This window comes from Petromyzon marinus, assembly GCF_048934315.1.
Source record: "Petromyzon marinus isolate PM22_M1 ecotype Great Lakes invasive population chromosome 76 unlocalized genomic scaffold, UKy_Petmar_22M1.pri1.0 chr76_unloc.1, whole genome shotgun sequence".
NCBI lineage: Eukaryota > Metazoa > Chordata > Hyperoartia > Petromyzontiformes > Petromyzontidae > Petromyzon > Petromyzon marinus.
In genome coordinates, this window is record NW_027422618.1 from 1,523,863 (window position 1) to 1,550,638 (window position 26,776).

The following is a 26,776-nucleotide window of genomic DNA, read 5'->3' on the forward strand; positions in this document are numbered from 1 at the left end:
AGTGTCCCAGTGTCCCAGTGTCCCAGTGTTCGAGTGTCTCAGTGTCTCAGTGTCTCATTGTCTCAGTGTCTCAGTGTCTCAGAGTCTCAGTGTCTCAGTGTCCCAGTGTCTCAGTGTCTCATTTTCTCAGTGTCCCAGTGTCTCCGTGTCTCAGTGTCCCAGTGTCTCAGTGTCCCAGTGTCTCAGTGTCCCAGTGTCCCAGTGTCCCAGTGTCCCAGTGTCCCAGTGTCTCAGTGTCCCAGTGTCCCAGTGTCTCAGTGTCTCAGTGTCTCATTGTCTCAGTGTCTCAGTGTCTCAGAGTCTCAGTGTCTCAGTGTCCCAGTGTATCAGTGTCTCAGTGTCCCAGTGTCTCAGTGTCCCAGTGTCCCAGTGTCCCAGTGTCTCAGTGTCCCAGTGTCCCAGTGTCTCCGTGTCTCAGTGTCCCAGTGTCTCAGTGTTTCAGTGTCTCAGTGTCCCAGTGTCCCAGTGTCCCAGTGTCTCAGTGTCCCAGTGTCCCAGTGTCTCAGTGTCCCAGTGTCTCAGTGTCTCAGTGTCTCAGAGTCTCATTGTCTCAGTGTCTCAGTGTCTCAGAGTTTCAGTGTCTCAGTGTCCCAGTGTATCAGTGCCTCAGTGTCTCAGTGTCCCAGTGTCCCAGTGTCCCAGTGTCTCAGTGTCCCAGTGCCCCAGTGTCTCGGTGTCTCAGTTTCTCAGTGTCCCGGTGTCTCAGTGCTCCAGTGTATCAGTGTCTCAGTGTCTCAGTGTCCTAGTGTCTCAATGTCTCAGTGTGTCAGTGTCCCAGTGTCTCAGTGTCTCAGTGTCCCAGTGTCTCAGTGTCTCAGTGTCCCTGTGTCTCAGTGTCTCAGTGTCTCAGTGTCCTAGTGTCTCAGTGTTTCAGTGTCCCAGTGTCTCAGTGTCTCAGTGTCCCAGTGTCTCAGTGTCCCAGTGTCCCAGTGTCTCGGTGTCCCCGTGTCTCAGTGTCTCGGTGTCCCAGTGTCTCAGTGTCCCAGTGTCCCAGAGTCTCAGTGTCTCAGTGTCCCAGTGTCTCAGTGTCTCAGTGTCCCATTGTCTCAGTGTCCCAGTGTCTCAGTGTCTCAGTGTCCCAGTGTCTCAGTGTCCCAGTGTCTCATTGTCCCAGTGTCTCAGTGTCTCAGTGTCCCAGAGTCTCAGTGTCTCAGTGTCCCAGAGTCTCAGTGTATCTGAGACTCGGTGTCTCAGATTCTCAGTGTCTCTTTGTCTCGGTGTCTCATTGTCCCAGTGTCTCAGTGTCTCAGTGTCCCAGTGTCTCAGTGTCTCAGTGTCTCATTGTCCCAGTGTCTCATTGTCTCATTGTCCCAGTGTCTCAGTGTCTCAGTGTCCCAGTGTCTCAGTGTCTCCGTGTCCCAGTGTCTCAGTGTCCCAGTGTCTCAGTGTCTCAGTGTCTCAGTGTCTCAGTGTCCCAGTGTCTCAGTGTCTCAGTGTCCCAGTGCCTCAGTGTCTCAGTGTCCCAGTGTCTCAGTGTCTCAGTGTCCCAGTGTCTCAGTGTCTCATTGTCTCAGTGTCCCAGTGTCTCAGTGTCTCAGTGTCAAAGTGTCCCAGTGTTTCAGTGTCCCAGTGTCTCAGTGTCCCAGTGTCTCAGTGTCTCAGTGTCCCAGGGTCTCAGTGTCTCAGTGTCCCAGTGTCCCAGTGTCTCAGTGTCTCAGTGTTCCAGTGTCTCAGTGTCTCAGTGTATCAGTGTCTCAGTGTCTCAGTGTCCCAGTGTCCCAGTGTCTCAGTGTCTCAGTGTCCCGGTGTCGCAGTGCCCCAGTGTCTCAGTGTCTCAGTGTCCTAGTGTCTCAGTGTCTCAGTGTCTCAGTGTCCCAGTGTCTCAGTGTCTCAGTGTCCCAGTGTCTCAGTGTCCCGGTGTCTCAGTGCCCCAGTGTCTCAGTGTCTCAGTGTCCTAGTGTCTCAGTGTCTCAGTGTCCCAGTGTCTCAGTGTCTCAGTGTCCCAGTGTCTCAGTGTCTCAGTGTCTCAGTGTCCCTGTGGCCCAGTGTCTCAGTGTCTCAGTGTCTCAGTGTCTCAGTGTCTTAGTGTCCCAGTGTCTCAGTGTCTCAGTGTCCCAGTGTCTCAGTGTCTCAGTGTCCCAGTGTCTCAGTGTCTCAGTGTCCCAGTGTCTCAGTGTCTCTGTGTCTCGGTGTCTCAGTTTCCCAGTGTCTCACTGTCCCAGTGTCCCAATGTCTCAGTGTCCCAGTGTCTCAGTGTGCAGTGTCTCAGTGTCCCAGTGTCTCAGTGTCTCAGTGGCCCAGGGTCTCAGTGTCTCAGGGGCGCGTGTCCCAGTGTCCCAGTGTCTCAGTGTCCCAGTGTCTCAGTGTCTCAGTGTCCCAGTGTCTCAGTATCTCAGTGTCCCAGTGTCTCAGTGTCCCAGTGTCTCAGTGTCCCAGTGTCCCAGTGTCTCAGTGTCTCAGTGTCTCAGTGTCCCAGTGTCTCAGTGTCTCAGTGTCCCAGTGTCTCAGTGTCTCAGTGTCCCAGTGTCTCAGTGTCCCAGTGTCCCAGTGTCTCAGTGTCTCAGTGTCCCACTGTCTCAGTGTCTCAGTGTCCCAGTGTCTCAGTGTCTCAGTGTCCCAGTGTCTCATTGTCTCAGAGTTCCAGTGTCTCAGTGTCTCTGAGACTCAGTGTCTCAGATTCTCAGTGTCTCTGTGTCTCGGTGTCTCAGTGTCCCAGTGTCTCACTGTCCCAGTGTCCCAATGTATCAGTGTCCCAGTGTCTCAGTGCGCAGTGTCTCAGTGTCCCAGTGTCTCAGTGTCTCAGTGTCCCAGGGTCTCAGTGTCTCAGTGTCGCGTGTCCCAGTGTCCCAGTGTCTCAGTGTCTCAGTGTCCCAGCGTCTCAGTGTCCCAGTGTCTCAGTGTCTCAGTGTCCCAGTGTCTCAGTGTCCCAGTGTCTAAGTGTCTCAGTGTCTCAGTGTCTCAGTGTCCCAGTGTCCCAGTGTCCCAGTGTCTCATTGTCTCAGTGTCTCAGTGTCTCAGAGTCTCAGTGTCTCAGGGTCCCAGTGTCTCAGTGTCTAATTGTCTCAGTGTCCCAGTGTCTCCGTGTCTCAGTGTCCCAGTGTCTCAGTGTCCCAGTGTCTCAGTGTCCCAGTGTCCCAGTGTCCCAGTGTCTCAGTGTCCCAGTGTCCCAGTGTCTCAGTGTCCCAGTGTCCCAGTGTCTCAGTGTCTCATTGTCTCAGTGTCTCAGTATCTCAGAGTCTCAGTGTCTCAGTTTCCCAGTGTATCAGTGTCCCAGTGTCCCAGTGTCCCAGTGTCTCCGTGTCTCAGTGTCCCAGTGTCCCAGTGTCCCAGTGTCCCAGTGTCCCATTGTCTCAATGTCCCAGTGTCTCAGTGTCTCAGTGTCTCATTGTCTCAGTGTCTCAGTGTCTCAGAGTCTCAGTGTCTCAGTGTCCCAGTGTATCAGTGTCTCAGTGTCCCAGTGTCTCAGTGTCCCAGTGTCCCAGTGTCCCATTGTCTCAGTGTCCCAGTGCCCCAGTGTCTCGGTGTCTCAGTTTCTCAGTGTCGCGGTGTCTCAGTGCTCCAGTGTATCAGTGTCTCAGTGTCTCAGTGTTCTAGTGTCTCAGTGTCTCAGTGTCCCAGTGTCTCAGTGTCTCAGTGTCCCAGTGCCTCAGTGTCTCAGTGTCCCAGTGTCTCAGTGTCCCAGTGTCTCAGTGTCTCATTGTCTCAGTGTCCCAGTGGCTCAGTGTCTCAGTGTCAAAGTGTCCCAGTGTTTCAGTGTCCCAGTGTCTCAGTGTCCCAGTGTCTCAGTGTCTCAGTGTCCCAGTGTCTCAGTGTCTCAGTGTCTCAGTGTCCCAGTGTCCCAGTGTCTCAGTGTCTCAGTGTCTCAGTGTCCCGGTGTCTCAGTGCCCCAGTGTCTTAGTGTCTCAGTGTCCTAGTGTCTCAGTGTCTCAGTGTCGCAGTGTCCCAGTGTCTCAGTGTCTCAGTGTCCCAGTGTCTCAGTGTCCCAGTGTCTCAGTGCCCCAGTGTCTTAGTGTCTCAGTGTCCTAGTGTCTCAGTGTATCAGTGTCTCAGTGTCCCAGTGTCTCAGTGTCTCAGTGTCCCAGTGTCTCAGTGTCTCAGTGTCTCAGTGTCCCTGTGGCCCAGTGTCTCAGTGTCTCATTGTCTTAGTGTCCCAGTGTCTCAGTGTCTCAGTGTCCCAGTGTCTCAGTGTCTCAGTGTCTCAGTGTCCCAGTGTCTCAGTGTCCCAGTGTCTCAGTGTCTCAGTGTCCCAGTGTCTCAGTGTCCCAGTGTCTCAGTGTCTCAGTGTCCCAGTGTCTCAGTGTCTCAGTGTCCCAGTGTCTCAGTGTCCCAGTGTCCCAGTGTCCCATTGTCTCAGTGTCCCAGTGTCTCAGTGTCTCAGTGTCCCAGTGTCTCAGTGTCTCAGTTTCCCAGTGTCTCAGTGTCCCAGTGTCTCAGTGTCCCATTGTCCCAGTGTCCCAGTGTCTCAGTGTCTCAGTGTCCCAGAGTCTCAGTGTATCTGAGACTCGGTGTCTCAGATTCTCAGTGTCTCTGTGTCTCCGTGTCTCATTGTCCCAGTGTCTCAGTGTCTCAGTGTCCCAGTGTCTCAGTGTCTCAGTGTCTCATTGTCCCAGTGTCTCATTGTCTCATTGTCCCAGTGTCTCAGTGTCTCAGTGTCCCAGTGTCTCAGTGTCTCAGTGTCCCAGTGTCTCAGTGTCCCAGTGTCTCAGTGTCTCAGTGTCTCAGTGTCCCAGTGTCTCAGTGTCTCAGTGTCTCAGTGTCCCAGTGTCTCAGTGTCTCAGTGTCCCAGTGCCTCAGTGTCTCAGTGTCCCAGTGTCTCAGTGTCTCAGTGTCCCAGTGTCTCAGTGTCTCATTGTCTCAGTGTCCCAGTGTCTCAGTGTCTCAGTGTCAAAGTGTCCCAGTGTTTCAGTGTCCCAGTGTCTCAGTGTCCCAGTGTCTCAGTGTCTCAGTGTCCCAGTGTCTCAGTGTCTCAGTGTCCCAGTGTCCCAGTGTCTCAGTGTCTCAGTGTTCCAGTGTCTCAGTGTCTCAGTGTATCAGTGTCTCAGTGTCTCAGTGTCCCAGTGTCTCAGTGTCTCAGTGTCTCAGTGTCCCGGTGTCTCAGTGCCCCAGTGTCTCAGTGTCTCAGTGTCCTAGTGTCTCAGTGTCTCAGTGTCTCAGTGTCCCAGTGTCTCAGTGTCTCAGTGTCCCAGTGTCTCAGTGTCCCGGTGTCTCAGTGCCCCAGTGTCTCAGTGTCTCAGTGTCCTAGTGTCTCAGTGTCTCAGTGTCCCAGTGTCTCAGTGTCTCAGTTTCCCAGTGTCTCAGTGTCCCAGTGTCTCAGTGTCCCATTGTCCCAGTGTCCCAGTGTCTCAGTGTCTCAGTGTCCCAGAGTCTCAGTGTATCTGAGACTCGGTGTCTCAGATTCTCAGTGTCTCTGTGTCTCCGTGTCTCATTGTCCCAGTGTCTCAGTGTCTCAGTGTCCCAGTGTCTCAGTGTCTCAGTGTCTCATTGTCCCAGTGTCTCATTGTCTCATTGTCCCAGTGTCTCAGTGTCTCAGTGTCCCAGTGTCTCAGTGTCTCAGTGTCTCAGTGTCCCAGTGTCCCAGTGTCTCAGTGTCCCAGTGTCTCAGTGTCTCAGTGTCCCAGTGTCTCAGTGTCTCATTGTCTCAGTGTCCCAGTGTCTCAGTGTCTCAGTGTCAAAGTGTCCCAGTGTTTCAGTGTCCCAGTGTCTCAGTGTCCCAGTGTCTCAGTGTCTCAGTGTCCCAGTGTCTCAGTGTCTCAGTGTCCCAGTGTCCCAGTGTCTCAGTGTCTCAGTGTTCCAGTGTCTCAGTGTCTCAGTGTATCAGTGTCTCAGTGTCTCAGTGTCCCAGTGTCTCAGTGTCTCAGTGTCTCAGTGTCCCGGTGTCTCAGTGCCCCAGTGTCTCAGTGTCTCAGTGTCTTAGTGTCTCAGTGTCTCAGTGTCTCAGTGTCCCAGTGTCTCAGTGTCTCAGTGTCCCAGTGTCTCAGTGTCCTGGTGTCTCAGTGCCCCAGTGTCTCAGTGTCTCAGTGTCCTAGTGTCTCAGTGTCTCAGTGTCCCAGTGTCTCAGTGTCTCAGTGTCCCAGTGTCTCAGTGTCTCAGTGTCTCAGTGTCCCTGTGGCCCAGTGTCTCAGTGTCTCAGTGTCTTAGTGTCCCAGTGTCTCAGTGTCTCAGTGTCCCAGTGTCTCAGTGTCTCAGTGTCTCAGTGTCCCAGTGTCTCAGTGTCTCAGTGTCCCAGTGTCTCAGTGTCTCATTGTCTCAGTGTCCCAGTGTCTCAGTGTCTCAGTGTCAAAGTGGCCCAGTGTTTCAGTGTCCCAGTGTCTCAGTGTCCCAGTGTCTCAGTGTCTCATTGTCCCAGTGTCTCAGTGTCTCAGTGTTCCAGTGTCTCAGTGTCTCAGTGTATCAGTGTCTCAGTGTCCCAGTATCTCAGTGTCTCAGTGTCCCGGTGTCTCAGTGCCCCAGTGTCTCAGTGTCTCAGTGTCCTAGTGTCTCAGTGTCTCAGTGTCCCAGTGTCTCAGTGTCTCAGTGTCCCAGTGTCTCAGTGTCCCGGTGTCTCAGTGCCCCAGTGTCTCAGTGTCTCAGTGTCCTAGTGTCTCAGTGTCTCAGTGTCCCAGTGTCTCAGTGTCGCAGTGTCCCAGTGTCTCAGTGTCTCAGTGTCTCAGTGTCCCTGTGGCCCAGTGTCTCAGTGTCTCAGTGTCTCAGTGTCTTAGTGTCCCAGTGTCCCAATGTCTCAGTGTCTCAGTGTCCCAGTGTCTCAGTGTCTCAGTGTCTCAGTGTCCCAGTGTCTCAGTGTCTCAGTGTCCCAGTGTCTCAGTGTCTCTGTGTCTCGGTGTCTCAGTGTCCCAGTGTCTCACTGTCCCAGTGTCCCAATGTCTCAGTGTCCCAGTGTCTCAGTGCGCAGTGTCTCAGTGTCCCAGTGTCTCAGTGTCTCAGTGGCCCAGGGTCTCAATGTCTCAGGGGCGCGTGTCCCAGTGTCCCAGTGTCTCAGTGTCCCAGTGTCTCAGTGTCTCAGTGTCCCAGTGTCTCAGTATCTCAGTGTCCCAGTGTCTCAGTGTCCCAGTGTCTCAGTGTCCCAGTGTCCCAGTGTCTCAGTGTCTCAGTGTCTCAGTGTCCCAGTGTCTCAGTGTCTCAGTGTCCCAGTGTCTCAGTGTCTCAGTGTCCCAGTGTCTCAGTGTCCCAGTGTCCCAGTGTCTCAGTGTCTCAGTGTCCCACTGTCTCAGTGTCTCAGTGTCCCAGTGTCTCAGTGTCTCAGTGTCCCAGTGTCTCATTGTCTCAGAGTTCCAGTGTCTCAGTGTCTCTGAGACTCGGTGTCTCAGATTCTCAGTGTCTCTGTGTCTCGGTGTCTCAGTGTCCCAGTGTCTCACTGTCCCAGTGTCCCAGTGTCTCAGTGTCCCAGTGTCTCAGTGTCTCAGTGTCTCAGTGTCTCAGTGTCTCAGTGTCCCAGTGTCCCAGTGTCTCAGTGTCTCAGTGTCTCAGTGTCCCGGTGTCTCAGTGCCCCAGTGTCTCAGTGTCTCAGTGTCCTAGTGTCTCAGTGTCTCAGTGTCGCAGTGTCCCAGTGTCTCAGTGTCTCAGTGTCCCAGTGTCTCAGTGTCCCAGTGTCTCAGTGCCCCAGTGTCTTAGTGTCTCAGTGTCCTAGTGTCTCAGTGTATCAGTGTCTCAGTGTCCCAGTGTCTCAGTGTCTCAGTGTCCCAGTGTCTCAGTGTCTCAGTGTCTCAGTGTCCCTGTGGCCCAGTGTCTCAGTGTCTCATTGTCTTAGTGTCCCAGTGTCTCAGTGTCTCAGTGTCCCAGTGTCTCAGTGTCTCAGTGTCTCAGTGTCCCAGTGTCTCAGTGTCCCAGTGTCTCAGTGTCTCAGTGTCCCAGTGTCTCAGTGTCCCAGTGTCTCAGTGTCTCAGTGTCCCAGTGTCTCAGTGTCTCAGTGTCCCAGTGTCTCAGTGTCCCAGTGTCCCAGTGTCCCATTGTCTCAGTGTCCCAGTGTCTCAGTGTCTCAGTGTCCCAGTGTCTCAGTGTCTCAGTTTCCCAGTGTCTCAGTGTCCCAGTGTCTCAGTGTCCCATTGTCCCAGTGTCCCAGTGTCTCAGTGTCTCAGTGTCCCAGAGTCTCAGTGTATCTGAGACTCGGTGTCTCAGATTCTCAGTGTCTCTGTGTCTCCGTGTCTCATTGTCCCAGTGTCTCAGTGTCTCAGTGTCCCAGTGTCTCAGTGTCTCAGTGTCTCATTGTCCCAGTGTCTCATTGTCTCATTGTCCCAGTGTCTCAGTGTCTCAGTGTCCCAGTGTCTCAGTGTCTCAGTGTCCCAGTGTCTCAGTGTCCCAGTGTCTCAGTGTCTCAGTGTCTCAGTGTCCCAGTGTCTCAGTGTCTCAGTGTCTCAGTGTCCCAGTGTCTCAGTGTCTCAGTGTCCCAGTGCCTCAGTGTCTCAGTGTCCCAGTGTCTCAGTGTCTCAGTGTCCCAGTGTCTCAGTGTCTCATTGTCTCAGTGTCCCAGTGTCTCAGTGTCTCAGTGTCAAAGTGTCCCAGTGTTTCAGTGTCCCAGTGTCTCAGTGTCCCAGTGTCTCAGTGTCTCAGTGTCCCAGTGTCTCAGTGTCTCAGTGTCCCAGTGTCCCAGTGTCTCAGTGTCTCAGTGTTCCAGTGTCTCAGTGTCTCAGTGTATCAGTGTCTCAGTGTCTCAGTGTCCCAGTGTCTCAGTGTCTCAGTGTCTCAGTGTCCCGGTGTCTCAGTGCCCCAGTGTCTCAGTGTCTCAGTGTCCTAGTGTCTCAGTGTCTCAGTGTCTCAGTGTCCCAGTGTCTCAGTGTCTCAGTGTCCCAGTGTCTCAGTGTCCCGGTGTCTCAGTGCCCCAGTGTCTCAGTGTCTCAGTGTCCTAGGGTCTCAGTGTCTCAGTGTCCCAGTGTCTCAGTGTCTCAGTTTCCCAGTGTCTCAGTGTCCCAGTGTCTCAGTGTCCCATTGTCCCAGTGTCCCAGTGTCTCAGTGTCTCAGTGTCCCAGAGTCTCAGTGTATCTGAGACTCGGTGTCTCAGATTCTCAGTGTCTCTGTGTCTCCGTGTCTCATTGTCCCAGTGTCTCAGTGTCTCAGTGTCCCAGTGTCTCAGTGTCTCAGTGTCTCATTGTCCCAGTGTCTCATTGTCTCATTGTCCCAGTGTCTCAGTGTCTCAGTGTCCCAGTGTCTCAGTGTCTCAGTGTCTCAGTGTCCCAGTGTCCCAGTGTCTCAGTGTCCCAGTGTCTCAGTGTCTCAGTGTCCCAGTGTCTCAGTGTCTCATTGTCTCAGTGTCCCAGTGTCTCAGTGTCTCAGTGTCAAAGTGTCCCAGTGTTTCAGTGTCCCAGTGTCTCAGTGTCCCAGTGTCTCAGTGTCTCAGTGTCCCAGTGTCTCAGTGTCTCAGTGTCCCAGTGTCCCAGTGTCTCAGTGTCTCAGTGTTCCAGTGTCTCAGTGTCTCAGTGTATCAGTGTCTCAGTGTCTCAGTGTCCCAGTGTCTCAGTGTCTCAGTGTCTCAGTGTCCCGGTGTCTCAGTGCCCCAGTGTCTCAGTGTCTCAGTGTCCTAGTGTCTCAGTGTCTCAGTGTCTCAGTGTCCCAGTGTCTCAGTGTCTCAGTGTCCCAGTGTCTCAGTGTCCTGGTGTCTCAGTGCCCCAGTGTCTCAGTGTCTCAGTGTCCTAGTGTCTCAGTGTCTCAGTGTCCCAGTGTCTCAGTGTCTCAGTGTCCCAGTGTCTCAGTGTCTCAGTGTCTCAGTGTCCCTGTGGCCCAGTGTCTCAGTGTCTCAGTGTCTTAGTGTCCCAGTGTCTCAGTGTCTCAGTGTCCCAGTGTCTCAGTGTCTCAGTGTCTCAGTGTCCCAGTGTCTCAGTGTCTCAGTGTCCCAGTGTCTCAGTGTCTCATTGTCTCAGTGTCCCAGTGTCTCAGTGTCTCAGTGTCAAAGTGGCCCAGTGTTTCAGTGTCCCAGTGTCTCAGTGTCCCAGTGTCTCAGTGTCTCATTGTCCCAGTGTCTCAGTGTCTCAGTGTTCCAGTGTCTCAGTGTCTCAGTGTATCAGTGTCTCAGTGTCCCAGTATCTCAGTGTCTCAGTGTCCCGGTGTCTCAGTGCCCCAGTGTCTCAGTGTCTCAGTGTCCTAGTGTCTCAGTGTCTCAGTGTCCCAGTGTCTCAGTGTCTCAGTGTCCCAGTGTCTCAGTGTCCCGGTGTCTCAGTGCCCCAGTGTCTCAGTGTCTCAGTGTCCTAGTGTCTCAGTGTCTCAGTGTCCCAGTGTCTCAGTGTCGCAGTGTCCCAGTGTCTCAGTGTCTCAGTGTCTCAGTGTCCCTGTGGCCCAGTGTCTCAGTGTCTCAGTGTCTCAGTGTCTCAGTGTCTTAGTGTCCCAGTGTCCCAGTGTCTCAGTGTCTCAGTGTCCCAGTGTCTCAGTGTCTCAGTGTCTCAGTGTCCCAGTGTCTCAGTGTCTCAGTGTCCCAGTGTCTCAGTGTCTCTGTGTCTCGGTGTCTCAGTGTCCCAGTGTCTCACTGTCCCAGTGTCCCAATGTCTCAGTGTCCCAGTGTCTCAGTGCGCAGTGTCTCAGTGTCCCAGTGTCTCAGTGTCTCAGTGGCCCAGGGTCTCAATGTCTCAGGGGCGCGTGTCCCAGTGTCCCAGTGTCTCAGTGTCCCAGTGTCTCAGTGTCTCAGTGTCCCAGTGTCTCAGTATCTCAGTGTCCCAGTGTCTCAGTGTCCCAGTGTCTCAGTGTCCCAGTGTCCCAGTGTCTCAGTGTCTCAGTGTCTCAGTGTCCCAGTGTCTCAGTGTCTCAGTGTCCCAGTGTCTCAGTGTCTCAGTGTCCCAGTGTCTCAGTGTCCCAGTGTCCCAGTGTCTCAGTGTCTCAGTGTCCCACTGTCTCAGTGTCTCAGTGTCCCAGTGTCTCAGTGTCTCAGTGTCCCAGTGTCTCATTGTCTCAGAGTTCCAGTGTCTCAGTGTCTCTGAGACTCGGTGTCTCAGATTCTCAGTGTCTCTGTGTCTCGGTGTCTCAGTGTCCCAGTGTCTCACTGTCCCAGTGTCCCAATGTCTCAGTGTCCCAGTGTCTCAGTGCGCAGTGTCTCAGTGTCCCAGTGTCTCAGTGTCTCAGTGTCCCAGGGTCTCAGTGTCTCAGTGTCGCGTGTCCCAGTGTCCCAGTGTCTCAGTGTCTCAGTGTCCCAGCGTCTCAGTGTCCCAGTGTCTCAGTGTCTCAGTGTCCCAGTGTCTCAGTGTCCCAGTGACTAAGTGTCTCAGTGTCTCAGTGTCCCAGTGTCTCAGTGTCCCTGTGTCCCAGTGTCCCAGTGTCCCAGTGTCTCATTGTCTCAGTGTCTCAGTGTCTCAGAGTCTCAGTGTCTCAGAGTCCCAGTGTCTCAGTGTCTAATTGTCTCAGTGTCCCAGTGTCTCCGTGTCTCATTGTCCCAGTGTCTCAGTGTCCCAGTGTCTCAGTGTCCCAGTGTCCCAGTGTCCCAGTGTCTCAGTGTCCCAGTGTCCCAGTGTCTCAGTGTCCCAGTGTCCCAGTGTCTCAGTGTCTCATTGTCTCAGTGTCTCAGTATCTCAGAGTCTCAGTGTCTCAGTTTCCCAGTGTATCAGTGTCTCAGTGTCCCAGTGTCCCAGTGTCCCAGTGTCTCAGTGTCCCAGTGTCCCAGTGTCTCCGTGTCTCAGTGTCCCAGTGTCCCAGTGTCCCAGTGTCTCAATGTCCCAGTGTCTCAGTGTCTCAGTGTCTCATTGTCTCAGTGTCTTAGTGTCTCAGAGTCTCAGTGTCTCAGTGTCCCAGTGTATCAGTGTCTCAGTGTCCCAGTGTCTCAGTGTCCCAGTGTCCCATTGTCTCAGTGTCCCAGTGCCCCTGTGTCTCGGTGTCTCAGTTTCTCAGTGTCGCGGTGTCTCAGTGCTCCAGTGTATCAGTGTCTCAGTGTCTCAGTGTTCTAGTGTCTCAGTGTCTCAGTGTCCCAGTGTCTCAGTGTCTCAGTGTCCCAGTGCCTCAGTGTCTCAGTGTCCCAGTGTCTCAGTGTCCCAGTGTCTCAGTGTCTCATTGTCTCAGTGTCCCAGTGGCTCAGTGTCTCAGTGTCAAAGTGTCCCAGTGTTTCAGTGTCCCAGTGTCTCAGTGTCCCAGTGTCTCAGTGTCTCAGTGTCCCAGTGTCTCAGTGTCTCAGTGTCTCAGTGTCCCAGTGTCCCAGTGTCTCAGTGTCTCAGTGTCTCAGTGTCTCAGTGTCCCGGTGTCTCAGTGCCACAGTGTCTCAGTGTCTCAGTGTCCTAGTGTCTCAGTGTCTCAGTGTCGCAGTGTCCCAGTGTCTCAGTGTCTCAGTGTCCCATTGTCTCAGTGTCCCGGTGTCTCAGTGCCCCAGTGTCTCAGTGTCTCAGTGTCCTAGTGTCTCAGTGTCTCAGTGTCTCAGTGTCCCAGTGTCTCAGTGTCTCAGTGTCCCAGTGTCTCAGTGTCTCAGTGTCCCTGTGGCCCAGTGTCTCAGTGTCTCATTGTCTTAGTGTCCCAGTGTCTCAGTGTCTCAGTGTCCCAGTGTCTCAGTGTCTCAGTGTCTCAGTGTCCCAGTGTCTCAGTGTCTCAGTGTCCCAGTGTCTCAGTGTCTCAGTGTCCCAGTGTCTCAGTGTCTCAGTGTCCCAGTGTCTCAGTGTCTCAGTGTCTCAGTGTCTCAGTGTCCCAGTGTCCCAGTGTCCCATTGTCTCAGTGTCCCAGTGTCTCAGTGTCTCAGTGTCCCAGTGTCTCAGTGTCTCAGTTTCCCAGTGTCTCAGTGTCCCAGTGTCTCAGTGTCCCATTGTCCCAGTGTCCCAGTGTCTCAGTGTCTCAGTGTCCCAGAGTCTCAGTGTATCTGAGACTCGGTGTCTCAGATTCTCAGTGTCTCTGTGTCTCCGTGTCTCATTGTCCCAGTGTCTCAGTGTCTCAGTGTCCCAGTGTCTCAGTGTCTCAGTGTCTCATTGTCCCAGTGTCTCATTGTCTCATTGTCCCAGTGTCTCAGTGTCTCAGTGTCCCAGTGTCTCAGTGTCTCAGTGTCTCAGTGTCCCAGTGTCTCAGTGTCCCAGTGTCTCAGTGTCTCAGTGTCTCAGTGTCCCAGTGTCTCAGTGTCTCAGTGTCTCAGTGTCCCAGTGTCTCAGTGTCTCAGTGTCCCAGTGCCTCAGTGTCTCAGTGTCCCATTGTCTCAGTGTCTCATTGTCTCAGTGTCCCAGTGTCTCAGTGTCTCAGTGTCAAAGTGTCCCAGTGTTTCAGTGTCCCAGTGTCTCAGTGTCCCAGTGTCTCAGTGTCTCAGTGTCCCAGTGTCTCAGTGTCCCAGTGTCCCAGTGTCTCAGTGTCTCAGTGTTCCAGTGTCTCAGTGTCTCAGTGTATCAGTGTCTCAGTGTCTCAGTGTCCCAGTGTCTCAGTGTCTCAGTGTCTCAGTGTCCCGGTGTCTCAGTGCCCCAGTGTCTCAGTGTCTCAGTGTCCTAGTGTCTCAGTGTCTCAGTGTCTCAGTGTCCCAGTGTCTCAGTGTCTCAGTGTCCCAGTGTCTCAGTGTCCCGGTGTCTCAGTGCCCCAGTGTCTCAGTGTCTCAGTGTCCCAGTGTCTCAGTGTCTCAGTGTCTCAGTGTCCCTGTGGCCCAGTGTCTCAGTGTCTCAGTGTCTTAGTGTCCCAGTGTCTCAGTGTCTCAGTGTCCCAGTGTCTCAGTGTCTCAGTGTCTCAGTGTCCCAGTGTATCAGTGTCTCAGTGTCCCAGTGTCTCAGTGTCTCTGTGTCTTGGTGTCTCAGTGTCCCAGTGTCTCACTGTCCCAGTGTCCCAATGTCTCAGTGTCCCAGTGTCTCAGTGCGCAGTGTCTCAGTGTCCCAGTGTCTCAGTGTCTCAGTGGCCCAGGGTCTCAGTGTCTCAGGGGCGCGTGTCCCAGTGTCCCAGTGTCTCAGTGTCCCAGTGTCTCAGTGTCAAAGTGTCCCAGTGTTTCAGTGTCCCAGTGTCTCAGTGTCCCAGTGTCTCAGTGTCTCAGTGTCCCAGTGTCTCAGTGTCTCAGTGTCCCAGTGTCCCAGTGTCTCAGTGTCTCAGTGTTCCAGTGTCTCAGTGTCTCAGTGTATCAGTGTCTCAGTGTCTCAGTGTCCCAGTGTCTCAGTGTCTCAGTGTCTCAGTGTCCCGGTGTCTCAGTGCCCCAGTGTCTCAGTGTCTCAGTGTCCTAGTGTCTCAGTGTCTCAGTGTCTCAGTGTCCCAGTGTCTCAGTGTCTCAGTGTCTCAGTGTCTCAGTGTCTCAGTGTCCCAGTGTCTCAGTGTCTCAGTGTCTCAGTGTCCCAGTGTCTCAGTGTCTCAGTGTCCCAGTGTCTCAGTGTCTCTGTGTCTCGGTGTCTCAGTGTCCCAGTGTCTCACTGTCCCAGTGTCCCAATGTCTCAGTGTCCCAGTGTCTCAGTGCGCAGTGTCTCAGTGTCCCAGTGTCTCAGTGTCTCAGTGGCCCAGGGTCTCAGTGTCTCAGGGGCGCGTGTCCCAGTGTCCCAGTGTCTCAGTGTCCCAGTGTCTCAGTGTCAAAGTTTCCCAGTGTTTCAGTGTCCCAGTGTCTCAGTGTCCCAGTGTCTCAGTGTCTCAGTGTCCCAGTGTCTCAGTGTCTCAGTGTTCCAGTGTCCCAGTGTCTCAGTGTCTCAGTGTTCCAGTGTCTCAGTGTCTCAGTGTATCAGTGTCTCAGTGTCTCAGTGTCCCAGTGTCTCAGTGTCTCAGTGTCCCGGTGTCTCAGTGCCCCAGTGTCTCAGTGTCTCAGTGTCCTAGTGTCTCAGTGTCTCAGTGTCTCAGTGTCCCAGTGTCTCAGTGTCTCAGTGTCCCAGTGTCTCAGTGTCCCGGTGTCTCAGTGCCCCAGTGTCTCAGTGTCTCAGTGTCCTAGTGTCTCAGTGTCTCAGTGTCCCAGTGTCTCAGTGTCTCAGTGTCCCAGTGTCTCAGTGTCTCAGTGTCCCTGTGGCCCAGTGTCTCAGTGTCTCAGTGTCTTAGTGTCCCAGTGTCTCAGTGTCTCAGTGTCCCAGTGTCTCAGTGTCTCTGTGTCTCGGTGTCTCAGTGTCCCAGTGTCTCACTGTCCCAGTGTCCCAATGTCTCAGTGTCCCAGTGTCTCAGTGCGCAGTGTCTCAGTGTCCCAGTGTCTCAGTGTCTCAGTGAACCAGGGTCTCAGTGTCTCAGGGGCGCGTGTCCCAGTGTCTCAGTGTCCCAGTGTCTCAGTGTCAAAGTGTCCCAGTGTTTCAGTGTCCCAGTGTCTCAGTGTCCCAGTGTCTCAGTGTCTCAGTGTCCCAGTGTCTCAGTGTCTCAGTGTCCCAGTGTCCCAGTGTCTCAGTGTCTCAGTGTTCCAGTGTCTCAGTGTCTCAGTGTATCAGTGTCTCAGTGTCTCAGTGTCCCAGTGTCTCAGTGTCTCAGTGTCTCAGTGTCCCGGTGTCTCAGTGCCCCAGTGTCTCAGTGTCTCAGTGTCCTAGTGTCTCAGTGTTTCAGTGTCTCAGTGTCCCAGTGTCTCAGTGTCTCAGTGTCCCAGTGTCTCAGTGTCCCGGTGTCTCAGTGCCCCAGTGTCTCAGTGTCTCAGTGTCCTAGTGTCTCAGTGTCTCAGTGTCCCAGTGTCTCAGTGTCTCAGTGTCCCAGTGTCTCAGTGTCTCAGTGTCTCAGTGTCCCTGTGGCCCAGTGTCTCAGTGTCTTAGTGTCCCAGTGTCTCAGTGTCTCAGTGTCCCAGTGTCTCAGTGTCTCAGTGTCTCAGTGTCCCAGTGTCTCAGTGTCTCAGTGTCCCAGTGTCTCAGTGTCTCTGTGTCTCGGTGTCTCAGTGTCCCAGTGTCTCACTGTCCCAGTGTCCCAATGTCTCAGTGTCCCAGTGTCTCAGTGCGCAGTGTCTCAGTGTCCCAGTGTCTCAGTGTCTCAGTGGCCCAGGGTCTCAGTGTCTCAGGGGCGCGTGTCCCAGTGTCCCAGTGTCTCAGTGTCCCAGTGTCTCAGTGTCTCAGTGTCCCAGTGTCTCAGTATCTCAGTGTCCCAGTGTCTCAGTGTCCCAGTGTCTCAGTGCCCCAGTGTCCCAGTGTCTCAGTGTCTCAGTGTCTCAGTGTCCCAGTGTCTCAGTGTCTCAGTGTCCCAGTGTCTCAGTGTCTCAGTGTCTCAGTGTCCCAGTGTCCCAGTGTCTCAGTGTCTCAGTGTCCCACTGTCTCAGTGTCTCAGTGTCCCAGTGTCTCAGTGTCTCAGTGTCCCAGTGTCTCATTGTCTCAGAGTTCCAGTGTCTCAGTGTCTCTGAGACTCGGTGTCTCAGATTCTCAGTGTCTCTGTGTCTCGGTGTCTCAGTGTCCCAGTGTCTCACTGTCCCAGTGTCCCAATGTCTCAGTGTCCCAGTGTCTCAGTGCGCAGTGTCTCAGTGTCTCAGTGTCTCAGTGTCTCAGTGTCCCAGGGTCTCAGTGTCTCAGTGTCGCATGTCCCAGTGTCCCAGTGTCTCAGTGTCTCAGTGTCCCAGCGTCTCAGTGTCCCAGTGTCTCAGTGTCTCAGTGTCCCAGTGTCTCAGTGTCCCAGTGTCTAAGTGTCTCAGTGTCTCAGTGTCCCAGTGTCTCAGTGTCCCAGTGTCCCAGTGTCCCAGTGTCTCAGTGTCTCATTGTCTCAGTGTCTCAGTGTCTCAGAGTCTCAGTGTCTCAGGGTCCCAGTGTCTCAGTGTCTAATTGTCTCAGTGTCCCAGTGTCTCCGTGTCTCAGTGTCCCAGTGTCTCAGTGTCCCAGTGTCTCAGTGTCCCAGTGTCCCAGTGTCCCAGTGTCTCAGTGTCCTAGTGTCCCAGTGTCTCAGTGTCCCAGTGTCCCAGTGTCTCAGTGTCTCATTGTCTCAGTGTCTCAGTTTCTCAGAGTCTCAGTGTCTCAGTTTCCCAGTGTATCAGTGTCTCAGTGTCCCAGTGTCCCAGTGTCTCAGTGTCCCAGTGTCCCAGTGTCTCCGTGTCTCAGTGTCCCAGTGTCCCAGTGTCCCAGTGTCTCAATGTCCCAGTGTCTCAGTGTCTCAGTGTCTCAGTGTCTCAGTGTCCCAGTGTCTCAGTGTCTCAGTGTCTCAGTGTCCCAGTGTCTCAGTGTCTCAGTGTCCCAGTGTCTCAGTGTCCCGGTGTCTCAGTGCCCCAGTGTCTCAGTGTCTCAGTGTCCCAGTGTCTCAGTGTCTCAGTGTCCCAGTGTCTCAGTGTCTCAGTGTCTCAGTGTCCCTGTGGCCCAGTGTCTCAGTGTCTCAGTGTCTTAGTGTCCCAGTGTCTCAGTGTCTCAGTGTCCCAGTGTCTCAGTGTCTCAGTGTCTCAGTGTCCCAGTGTCTCAGTGTCTCAGTGTCCCAGTGTCTCAGTGTCTCTGTGTCTTGGTGTCTCAGTGTCCCAGTGTCTCACTGTCCCAGTGTCCCAATGTCTCAGTGTCCCAGTGTCTCAGTGCGCAGTGTCTCAGTGTCCCAGTGTCTCAGTGTCTCAGTGGCCCAGGGTCTCAGTGTCTCAGGGGCGCGTGTCCCAGTGTCCCAGTGTCTCAGTGTCCCAGTGTCTCAGTGTCAAAGTGTCCCAGTGTTTCAGTGTCCCAGTGTCTCAGTGTCCCAGTGTCTCAGTGTCTCAGTGTCCCAGTGTCTCAGTGTCTCAGTGTCCCAGTGTCCCAGTGTCTCAGTGTCTCAGTGTTCCAGTGTCTCAGTGTCTCAGTGTATCAGTGTCTCAGTGTCTCAGTGTCCCAGTGTCTCAGTGTCTCAGTGTCTCAGTGTCCCGGTGTCTCAGTGCTCCAGTGTCTCAGTGTCTCAGTGTCCTAGTGTCTCAGTGTCTCAGTGTCTCAGTGTCCCAGTGTCTCAGTGTCTCAATGTCCCAGTGTCTCAGTATCTCAGTGTCCCAGTGTCTCAGTGTCCCAGTGTCTCAGTGCCCCAGTGTCCCAGTGTCTCAGTGTCTCAGTGTCTCAGTGTCCCAGTGTCTCAGTGTCTCAGTGTCCCAGTGTCTCAGTGTCTCAGTGTCCCAGTGTCTCAGTGTCCCAGTGTCCCAGTGTCTCAGTGTCTCAGTGTACCACTGTCTCAGTGTCTCAGTGTCCCAGTGTCTCAGTGTCTCAGTGTCCCAGTGTCTCATTGTCTCAGAGTTCCAGTGTCTCAGTGTCTCTGAGACTCGGTGTCTCAGATTCTCAGTGTCTCTGTGTCTCGGTGTCTCAGTGTCCCAGTGTCTCACTGTCCCAGTGTCCCAATGTCTCAGTGTCCCAGTGTCTCAGTGCGCAGTGTCTCAGTGTCTCAGTGTCTCAGTGTCTCAGTGTCCCAGGGTCTCAGTGTCTCAGTGTCGCATGTCCCAGTGTCCCAGTGTCTCAGTGTCTCAGTGTCCCAGCGTCTCAGTGTCCCAGTGTCTCAGTGTCTCAGTGTCCCAGTGTCTCAGTGTCCCAGTGTCTAAGTGTCTCAGTGTCTCAGTGTCCCAGTGTCTCAGTGTCCCAGTGTCCCAGTGTCCCAGTGTCCCAGTGTCTCATTGTCTCAGTGTCTCAGTGTCTCAGAGTCTCAGTGTCTCAGGGTCCCAGTGTCTCAGTGTCTAATTGTCTCAGTGTCCCAGTGTCTCCGTGTCTCAGTGTCCCAGTGTCTCAGTGTCCCAGTGTCTCAGTGTCCCAGTGTCCCAGTGTCCCAGTGTCTCAGTGTCCTAGTGTCCCAGTGTCTCAGTGTCCCAGTGTCCCAGTGTCTCAGTGTCTCATTGTCTCAGTGTCTCAGTATCTCAGAGTCTCAGTGTCTCAGTTTCCCAGTGTATCAGTGTCTCAGTGTCCCAGTGTCCCAGTGTCTCAGTGTCCCAGTGTCCCAGTGTCTCCGTGTCTCAGTGTCCCAGTGTCCCAGTGTCCCAGTGTCTCAATGTCCCAGTGTCTCAGTGTCTCAGTGTCCCACTGTCTCAGTGTCTCAGTGTCTCAGTGTCCCAGTGTCTCAGTGTCTCAGTGTCCCAGTGTCTCAGTGTCCCGGTGTCTCAGTGCCCCAGTGTCTCAGTGTCTCAGTGTCCCAGTGTCTCAGTGTCTCAGTGTCCCAGTGTCTCAGTGTCTCAGTGTCTCAGTGTCCCTGTGGCCCAGTGTCTCAGTGTCTCAGTGTCTTAGTGTCCCAGTGTCTCAGTGTCTCAGTGTCCCAGTGTCTCAGTGTCTCAGTGTCTCAGTGTCCCAGTGTCTCAGTGTCTCAGTGTCCCAGTGTCTCAGTGTCTCTGTGTCTTGGTGTCTCAGTGTCCCAGTGTCTCACTGTCCCAGTGTCCCAATGTCTCAGTGTCCCAGTGTCTCAGTGCGCAGTGTCTCAGTGTCCCAGTGTCTCAGTGTCTCAGTGGCCCAGGGTCTCAGTGTCTCAGGGGCGCGTGTCCCAGTGTCCCAGTGTCTCAGTGTCCCAGTGTCTCAGTGTCAAAGTGTCCCAGTGTTTCAGTGTCCCAGTGTCTCAGTGTCCCAGTGTCTCAGTGTCTCAGTGTCCCAGTGTCTCAGTGTCTCAGTGTCCCAGTGTCCCAGTGTCTCAGTGTCTCAGTGGTCCAGTGTCTCAGTGTCTCAGTGTATCAGTGTCTCAGTGTCTCAGTGTCCCAGTGTCTCAGTGTCTCAGTGTCTCAGTGTCCCGGTGTCTCAGTGCCCCAGTGTCTCAGTGTCTCAGTGTCCTAGTGTCTCAGTGTCTCAGTGTCCCAGTGTCTCAGTGTCTCAGTGGCCCAGGGTCTCAGTGTCTCAGGGGCGCGTGTCCCAGTGTCTCAGTGTCTCAGTGTCTCAGTGTCTCAGTGTCCCAGTGTCTCAGTGTCTCAGTGTCTCAGTGTCCCAGTGTCTCAGTGTCTCAGTGTCCCAGTGTCTCAGTGTCTCTGTGTCTCGGTGTCTCAGTGTCCCAGTGTCTCACTGTCCCAGTGTCCCAATGTCTCAGTGTCCCAGTGTCTCAGTGCGCAGTGTCTCAGTGTCCCAGTGTCTCAGTGTCTCAGTGGCCCAGGGTCTCAGTGTCTCAGGGGCGCGTGTCCCAGTGTCCCAGTGTCTCAGTGTCCCAGTGTCTCAGTGTCAAAGTTTCCCAGTGTTTCAGTGTCCCAGTGTCTCAGTGTCCCAGTGTCTCAGTGTCTCAGTGTCCCAGTGTCTCAGTGTCTCAGTGTCCCAGTGTCCCAGTGTCTCAGTGTCTCAGTGTTCCACTGTCTCAGTGTCTCAGTGTATCAGTGTCTCAGTGTCTCAGTGTCCCAGTGTCTCAGTGTCTCAGTGTCCCGGTGTCTCAGTGCCCCAGTGTCTCAGTGTCTCAGTGTCCTAGTGTCTCAGTGTCTCAGTGTCTCAGTGTCCCAGTGTCTCAGTGTCTCAGTGTCCCAGTGTCTCAGTGTCCCGGTGTCTCAGTGCCCCAGTGTCTCAGTGTCTCAGTGTCCTAGTGTCTCAGTGTCTCAGTGTCCCAGTGTCTCAGTGTCTCAGTGTCTCAGTGTCCCTGTGGCCCAGTGTCTCAGTGTCTCAGTGTCTTAGTGTCCCAGTGTCTCAGTGTCTCAGTGTCCCAGTGTCTCAGTGTCTCTGTGTCTCGGTGTCTCAGTGTCCCAGTGTCTCACTGTCCCAGTGTCCCAATGTCTCAGTGTCCCAGTGTCTCAGTGCGCAGTGTCTCAGTGTCCCAGTGTCTCAGTGTCTCAGTGAACCAGGGTCTCAGTGTCTCAGGGGCGCGTGTCCCAGTGTCTCAGTGTCCCAGTGTCTCAGTGTCAAAGTGTCCCAGTGTTTCAGTGTCCCAGTGTCTCAGTGTCCCAGTGTCTCAGTGTCTCAGTGTCCCAGTGTCTCAGTGTCTCAGTGTCCCAGTGTCCCAGTGTCTCAGTGTCTCAGTGTTCCAGTGTCTCAGTGTCTCAGTGTATCAGTGTCTCAGTGTCTCAGTGTCCCAGTGTCTCAGTGTCTCAGTGTCTCAGTGTCCCGGTGTCTCAGTGCCCCAGTGTCTCAGTGTCTCAGTGTCCTAGTGTCTCAGTGTTTCAGTGTCTCAGTGTCCCAGTGTCTCAGTGTCTCAGTGTCCCAGTGTCTCAGTGTCCCGGTGTCTCAGTGCCCCAGTGTCTCAGTGTCTCAGTGTCCTATTGTCTCAGTGTCTCAGTGTCCCAGTGTCTCAGTGTCTCAGTGTCCCAGTGTCTCAGTGTCTCAGTGTCTCAGTGTCCCTGTGGCCCAGTGTCTCAGTGTCTTAGTGTCCCAGTGTCTCAGTGTCTCAGTGTCCCAGTGTCTCAGTGTCTCAGTGTCTCAGTGTCCCAGTGTCTCAGTGTCTCAGTGTCCCAGTGTCTCAGTGTCTCTGTGTCTCGGTGTCTCAGTGTCCCAGTGTCTCACTGTCCCAGTGTCCCAATGTCTCAGTGTCCCAGTGTCTCAGTGCGCAGTGTCTCAGTGTCCCAGTGTCTCAGTGTCTCAGTGGCCCAGGGTCTCAGTGTCTCAGGGGCGCGTGTCCCAGTGTCCCAGTGTCTCAGTGTCCCAGTGTCTCAGTGTCTCAGTGTCCCAGTGTCTCAGTATCTCAGTGTCCCAGTGTCTCAGTGTCCCAGTGTCTCAGTGCCCCAGTGTCCCAGTGTCTCAGTGTCTCAGTGTCTCAGTGTCCCAGTGTCTCAGTGTCTCAGTGTCCCAGTGTCTCAGTGTCTCAGTGTCCCAGTGTCTCAGTGTCCCAGTGTCCCAGTGTCTCAGTGTCTCAGTGTCCCACTGTCTCAGTGTCTCAGTGTCCCAGTGTCTCAGTGTCTCAGTGTCCCAGTGTCTCATTGTCTCAGAGTTCCAGTGTCTCAGTGTCTCTGAGACTCGGTGTCTCAGATTCTCAGTGTCTCTGTGTCTCGGTGTCTCAGTGTCCCAGTGTCTCACTGTCCCAGTGTCCCAATGTCTCAGTGTCCCAGTGTCTCAGTGCGCAGTGTCTCAGTGTCTCAGTGTCTCAGTGTCTCAGTGTCCCAGGGTCTCAGTGTCTCAGTGTCGCATGTCCCAGTGTCCCAGTGTCTCAGTGTCTCAGTGTCCCAGCGTCTCAGTGTCCCAGTGTCTCAGTGTCTCAGTGTCCCAGTGTCTCAGTGTCCCAGTGTCTAAGTGTCTCAGTGTCCCAGTGTCCCAGTGTCCCAGTGTCCCAGTGTCTCAGTGTCTCATTGTCTCAGTGTCTCAGTGTCTCAGAGTCTCAGTGTCTCAGGGTCCCAGTGTCTCAGTGTCTAATTGTCTCAGTGTCCCAGTGTCTCCGTGTCTCAGTGTCCCAGTGTCTCAGTGTCCCAGTGTCTCAGTGTCCCAGTGTCCCAGTGTCCCAGTGTCTCAGTGTCCTAGTGTCCCAGTGTCTCAGTGTCCCAGTGTCCCAGTGTCTCAGTGTCTCATTGTCTCAGTGTCTCAGTATCTCAGAGTCTCAGTGTCTCAGTTTCCCAGTGTATCAGTGTCTCAGTGTCCCAGTGTCCCAGTGTCTCAGTGTCCCAGTGTCCCAGTGTCTCCGTGTCTCAGTGTCCCAGTGTCCCAGTGTCCCAGTGTCATAATGTCCCAGTGTCTCAGTGTCTCAGTGTCTCAGTGTCTCAGTGTCCCAGTGTCTCAGTGTCTCAATGTCTCAGTGTCCCAGTGTCTCAGTGTCTCAGTGTCCCAGTGTCTCAGTGTCCCGGTGTCTCAGTGCCCCAGTGTCTCAGTGTCTCAGTGTCCTAGTGTCTCAGTGTCTCAGTGTCCCAGTGTCTCAGTGTCTCAGTGTCCCAGTGTCTCAGTGTCTCAGTGTCCCTGTGGCCCAGTGTCTCAGTGTCTCAGTGTCTTAGTGTCCCAGTGTCTCAGTGTCTCAGTGTCCCAGTGTCTCAGTGTCTCAGTGTCCCAGTGTCTCAGTGTCTCAGTGTCCCTGTGGCCCAGTGTCTCAGTGTCTCAGTGTCTTAGTGTCCCAGTGTCTCAGTGTCTCATTGTCCCAGTGTCTCAGTGTCTCAGTGTCTCAGTGTCCCAGTGTCTCAGTGTCTCAGTGTCCCAGTGTCTCCGTGTCTCTGTGTCTCGGTGTCTCAGTGTCCCAGTGTCTCACTGTCCCAGTGTCCCAATGTCTCAGTGTCCCAGTGTCTCAGTGTCCCAGTGTCTCAGTGTCTCAGTGGCCCAGGGTCTCAGTGTCTCAGGGGCGCGTGTCCCAGTGTCCCAGTGTCTCAGTGTCCCAGTGTCTCAGTGTCAAAGTGTCCCAGTGTTTCAGTGTCCCAGTGTCTCAGTGTCCCAGTGTCTCAGTGTCTCAGTGTCCCAGTGTCTCAGTGTCTCAGTGTCCCAGTGTCCCAGTGTCTCAGTGTCTCAGTGTTCCAGTGTCTCAGTGTCTCAGTGTATCAGTGTCTCAGTGTCTCAGTGTCCCAGTGTCTCAGTGTCTCAGTGTCTCAGTGTCCCGGTGTCTCAGTGCCCCAGTGTCTCAGTGTCTCAGTGTCCTAGTGTCTCAGTGTCTCAGTGTCCCAGTGTCTCAGTGTCTCAGTGTCCCAGTGTCTCAGTGTCCCGGTGTCTCAGTGCCCCAGTGTCTCAGTGTCTCAGTGTCCTAGTGTCTCAGTGTCTCAGTGTCCCAGTGTCTCAGTGTCTCAGTGTCCCAGTGTCTCAGTGTCTCAGTGTCTCAGTGTCCCTGTGGCCCAGTGTCTCAGTGTCTTAGTGTCCCAGTGTCTCAGTGTCTCAGTGTCCCAGTGTCTCAGTGTCTCAGTGTCCCAGTGTCTCAGTGTCTCTGTGTCTCGGTGTCTCAGTGTCCCAGTGTCTCACTGTCCCAGTGTCTCAGTGTCTCAGTGTCTCAGTGCGCAGTGTCTCAATGGCCCAGGGTCTCAGTGTCTCAGTGTCCCAGTGTCTCAGTGTCTCAGTGTCCCAGTGTCTCAGTGTCTCTGTGTCTCGGTGTCTCAGTGTCCCAGTGTCCCAGTGTCTCAGTGTCTCAGTGTCTCAGTGTCTCAGTGCCTCAGTGTCTCAGTGTCCCAGTGTCTCAGTGTCTCAGTGTCCCAGTGTCTCAGTGTCTCTGTGTCTCGGTGTCTCAGTGTCCCAGTGTCTCACTGTCCCAGTGTCCCAATGTCTCAGTGTCCCAGTGTCTCAGTGCGCAGTGTCTCAGTGTCCCAGTGTCTGAGTGTCTCAGTGGCCCAGGGTCTCAGTGTCTCAGGGGCGCGTGTCCCAGTGTCCCAGTGTCTCAGTGTCCCAGTGTCTCAGTGTCAAAGTGTCCCAGTGTTTCAGTGTCCCAGTGTCTCAGTGTTCCAGTGTCTCAGTGTCTCAGTGTCCCAGTGTCTCAGTGTCTCAGTGTCCCAGTGTCCCAGTGCCTCAGTGTCTCAGTGTTCCAGTGTCTCAGTGTCTCAGTGTATCAGTGTCTCAGTGTCTCAGTGTCCCAGTGTCTCAGTGTCTCAGTGTCCCGGTGTCTCAGTGCCCCAGTGTCTCAGTGTCTCAGTGTCCTAGTGTCTCAGTGTCTCAGTGTCTCAGTGTCCCAGTGTCTCAGTGTATCAGTGTCCCAGTGTCTCAGTGTCCCGGTGTCTCAGTGCCCCAGTGTCTCAGTGTCTCAGTGTCCTAGTGTCTCAGTGTCTCAGTGTCCCAGTGTCTCAGTGTCTCAGTGTCTCAGTGTCCCTGTGGCCCAGTGTCTCAGTGTCTCAGTGTCTTAGTGTCCCAGTGTCTCAGTGTCTCAGTGTCCCAGTGTCTCAGTGTCTCTGTGTCTCGGTGTCTCAGTGTCCCAGTGTCTCACTGTCCCAGTGTCCCAATGTCTCAGTGTCCCAGTGTCTCAGTGCGCAGTGTCTCAGTGTCCCAGTGTCTCAGTGTCTCAGTGGCCCAGGGTCTCAGTGTCTCAGGGGCGCGTGTCCCAGTGTCCCAGTGTCTCAGTGTCCCAGTGTCTCAGTGTCAAAGTGTCCCAGTGTTTCAGTGTCCCAGTGTCTCAGTGTCCCAGTGTCTCAGTGTCTCAGTGTCCCAGTGTCTCAGTGTCTCAGTGTCCCAGTGTCCCAGTGTCTCAGTGTCTCAGTGTTCCAGTGTCTCAGTGTCTCAGTGTATCAGTGTCTCAGTGTCTCAGTGTCCCAGTGTCTCAGTGTCTCAGTGTCTCAGTGTCCCGGTGTCTCAGTGCCCCAGTGTCTCAGTGTCTCAGTGTCCTAGTGTCTCAGTGTCTCAGTGTCTCAGTGTCCCAGTGTCTCAGTGTCTCAGTGTCCCAGTGTCTCAGTGTCCCGGTGTCTCAGTGCCCCAGTGTCTCAGTGTCTCAGTGTCCTAGTGTCTCAGTGTCTCAGTGTCCCAGTGTCTCAGTGTCTCAGTGTCTCAGTGTCCCAGTGTCTCAGTGTCTCAGTGTCTCAGTGTCCCTGTGGCCCAGTGTCTCAGTGTCTTAGTGTCCCAGTGTCTCAGTGTCTCAGTGTCCCAGTGTCTCAGTGTCTCAGTGTCTCAGTGTCCCAGTGTCTCAGTGTCTCAGTGTCCCAGTGTCTCAGTGTCTCTGTGTCTCGGTGTCTCAGTGTCCCAGTGTCTCACTGTCCCAGTGTCCCAATGTCTCAGTGTCCCAGTGTCTCAGTGCGCAGTGTCCCAGTGTCTCAGTGTCTCAGTGGCCCAGGGTCTCAGTGTCTCAGGGGCGCGTGTCCCAGTGTCCCAGTGTCTCAGTGTCCCAGTGTCTCAGTGTCTCAGTGTCTCAGTGTCCCAGTGTCTCAGTATCTCAGTGTCCCAGTGTCTCAGTGTCCCAGTGTCTCAGTGCCCCAGTGTCCCAGTGTCTCAGTGTCTCAGTGTCTCAGTGTCCCATTGTCTCAGTGTCTCAGTGTCCCAGTGTCTCAGTGTCTCAGTGTCCCAGTGTCTCAGTGTCCCAGTGTCCCAGTGTCTCAGTGTCTCAGTGTCCCACTGTCTCAGTGTCTCAGTGTCCCAGTGTCTCAGTGTCTCAGTGTCCCAGTGTCTCATTGTCTCAGAGTTCCAGTGTCTCAGTGTCTCTGAGACTCGGTGTCTCAGATTCTCAGTGTCTCTGTGTCTCGGTGTCTCAGTGTCCCAGTGTCTCACTGTCCCAGTGTCCCAATGTCTCAGTGTCCCAGTGTCTCAGTGCGCAGTGTCTCAGTGTCCCAGTGTCTCAGTGTCTCAGTGTCTCAGTGTCCCAGGGTCTCAGTGTCTCAGTGTCGCGTGTCCCAGTGTCCCAGGGTCTCAGTGTCTCAGTGTCCCAGCGTCTCAGTGTCCCAGTGTCTCAGTGTCTCAGTGTCCCAGTGTCTCAGTGTCCCAGTGTCTAAGTGTCTCAGTGTCTCAGTGTCCCAGTGTCCCAGTGTCCCAGTGTCCCAGTGTCCCAGTGTCTCAGTGTCTCATTGTCTCAGTGTCTCAGTGTCTCAGAGTCTCAGTGTCTCAGGGTCCCAGTGTCTCAGTGTCTAATTGTCTCAGTGTCCCAGTGTCTCCGTGTCTCAGTGTCCCAGTGTCTCAGTGTCCCAGTGTCTCAGTGTCCCAGTGTCCCAGTGTCCCAGTGTCTCAGTGTCCCAGTATCCCAGTGTCTCAGTGTCCCAGTGTCCCAGTGTCTCAGTGTCTCATTGTCTCAGTGTCTCAGTATCTCAGAGTCTCAGTGTCTCAGTTTCCCAGTGTATCAGTGTCTCAGTGTCCCAGTGTCCCAGTGTCTCAGTGTCCCAGTGTCCCAGTGTCTCAGTGTCTCAGTGTCTCAGTGTCCCGGTGTCTCAGTGCCCCAGTGTCTCAGTGTCTCAGTGTCCTAGTGTCTCAGTGTCTCAGTGTCTCAGTGTCGCAGTGTCCCAGTGTCTCAGTGTCTCAGTGTCCCAGTGTCTCAGTGTCCCGGTGTCTCAGTGCCCCAGTGTCTCAGTGTCTCAGTGTCCTAGTGTCTCAGTGTCTCAGTGTCTCAGTGTCCCAGTGTCTCAGTGTCTCAGTGTCCCAGTGTCTCAATGTCTCAGTGTCTCAGTGTCCCTGTGGCCCAGTGTCTCAGTGTCTCATTGTCTTAGTGTCCCAGTGTCTCAGTGTCTCAGTGTCCCAGTGTCTCAGTGTCTCAGTGTCTCAGTGTCCCAGTGTCTCAGTGTCTCAGTGTCCCAGTGTCTCAGTGTCTCAGTGTCCCAGTGTCTCAGTGTCCCAGTGTCCCAGTGTCTCAGTGTCTCAGTGTCCCAGTGTCTCAGTGTCTCAGTGTCCCAGTGTCTCAGTGTCTCAGTGTCCCAGTGTCTCATTGTCTCAGAGTTCCAGTGTCTCAGTGTCTCTGAGACTCGGTGTCTCAGATT